Raw genomic sequence first — 2,583 nt, forward strand, 5'->3', positions numbered from 1 at the left:
AGTCATGGTTGTGTTTGTTATATAGCAGGNTGGGGAAGATGGGACACCTTTACACATAATATCAAAATGTCCTGATCGTGTTTTTAACAATTAACAACGGTCTATGGGAGTCGTGAGGATACGGTTTTATAATTCGTCGTGATGATCCTACTGTACATGATACTTAACAAAATGGGACGAGAAAATAGAATGAAAAGGTGTCCCATCTTTCCCACCCTACTATATTGCACTAATATTTGGTTTGTGTATTATATTAGAAAGCTAGTTTTTGTTAGTTTCTCTATAGCAGAACCTGGGCTTATCAATATTTGCAGGGGTTGACTGTGGATTGAGCACAGATTTATTCAAGTTTTACTTAATACATAAAGCTTGTATAGTAAACAGTTTACTTTCGTAAAAATAACAGCAACCTTGTGCTTTGCGCGTTTCCTGTGGCGCATAACAAGGATTCTATATACAGTAGGACGGGGGAAGATGGGACACCTTTAGCACATAATATCCAAATATCCTGACCTTGTTTTAAACATTCAACAACGATCCATAGGAGTCGTAAAGATACGGTTTTCTAATTCTTTGAATGTTCTTTGTTGACTACCAAATGGGACGATAAAATAGAAATGAAAATGTTTTCCATCTTCCCCCACCCTACTATAATATAATCCTGTTATTATAGGGCTATATATAGCGATTCAAAATGCACATAATATACCAATATTTGTATCAAAATGCTGGCAGACTACTGCCTAATAATTATATCAATGCTAAAACTTTGCTTAGGTGTAAAAACTCTTCCCGACTTTGTATTCACGCATAAGTTTCTCGCCATATAAGCCACCCCAGCCGCTGTATGAGAAGACAAACGAGTTCTTCCTACTTGGCTGTTCTCACTGTTTTCTGTAATGCGATAGCGTTGGTTGTTGTTTGTCGAATAAACCGAGTTGTCGACCTAGCGTTGTGGGGTCGTCACGCTTGATCTTGTACTTCACCCCCAACATGGGCTACTTAGTAGGGTGGGGTAAGATGGGACAAGTTTCATTCTCTTTTAGGCAGCAAATAAAGAGCGTCGATAAAAACATTGAATTACAGCACTTCAGTGGTGACTTACAACAAGTACAGCGAAATCACTGTATGTGCTGAGTGTTGAATGAATGGAATTTATTTATCCTAGCATGGCGGGCAACAAGAGTCGTTATAACACGGGTGTTCTGCTTCATACACCCCGTTCCCGCTTACAAGTTACCACGTATGTAACTTTGTGGGTGTTTTTTTAGTCACGTCCAGATAAAAACATTAAGAATCAAAATTTTGACAGAATTTTAAATGTTTCTATCTAAACGCAGGAAAACTCGAGGTTCGGGGCGATCGCTCTGTTCCTGAACGCAGGGATGCTGGTAATGATCAGCGCATACCAAGTAACGTTTTTAAATCCGGTGGCGCCGGTTATGGTACGGTTGTTCAATCAAACACACGTGGTAAGTAGATATATTGATTTAAGGTTACAGAATTAAGTATTGGTTTAATGAAAAATTAAACAAAAAAATAAAAATGCCTTTTTTTTCTTTTGTGTTGCCGAATAAAACAGATGTTATTCTGTATTATTGACATGATTTTTGTTTATAGCTGCCATTTTGGCAAACCCAATCGTGACTACTGGGTAAAGCCCTTACCCAAATACACATATACCCTTTTTTCATGGTCACTTTTATGCGCGTAAGTACTCGCATATTTACTCACAAAAACAAAGTTAACACGCATAACGTCATAAGCGTGTCATCGGCTGTAAATGGTTGGTTGTTACTCGCATTATGCGAGTAAAGAATGCGGATCGTTATTCGCATTCACTTCTTACCATGCAAAAAGCGTAATTTACGCTTACAATAGTTGCAGCACCGAGCCTTGAACCCGGTATCGTTCTGTTAAGGGGCCTCCGTACTAACCACTGCGTCTCTGTTACATAGAGTCGTTATGGTGTCCCGATGCCGTCTTCAGTCTCCACTTCCATAATGGCTATTGTTAACTCGTTTCTATTTGTTGGAGCAATGTTCGGCGGGTTGGCGACCAAGTTTCTCTTGGGCTGGTTTTCCCCGAAGCGAGTCATGCAGATGGGTCACGTGGTTAGCCTGCTATCGATTCTGGTAATGGCGCTGATAACTGGACTCACAGGATCCTACGAAGTTCTAATTATCGGTCGGTTCCTTACCGGTATAGGTGCAGGCGTCTCGTACAGTAAGTGTATAAGGCTGTCAATAAATTTAATAAATGTAACTTACTTGCAATGGTAGTCGTTATAACACAGGTGTTCTCTTCCATATACACCTCGTGCCAGCTTACGAGTTATCACAAACGTAATTTGGTGGGTGATTTTTTAAGTTCTTACGTATGGCTTACAATTTAGACAACCTATAAGTGACCACTGGGTTGGAGCAAGTGCCGTTAAGTGTCTTGCCCAAGGACACATACGCCCACAATGGTAGCAACGACGAGCCTTGAACCCATAGCCTCTGGGTTACAGGCAGGCGCGCTAACCACTATACCACGGCACCGGACATGTATATATTATACATATATCTGTACTATAATCTT

Source organism: Ciona intestinalis, unplaced genomic scaffold, assembly GCF_000224145.3.
Source record: "Ciona intestinalis unplaced genomic scaffold, KH HT000028.2, whole genome shotgun sequence".
In the NCBI taxonomy this organism is placed as follows: domain Eukaryota; kingdom Metazoa; phylum Chordata; class Ascidiacea; order Phlebobranchia; family Cionidae; genus Ciona; species Ciona intestinalis.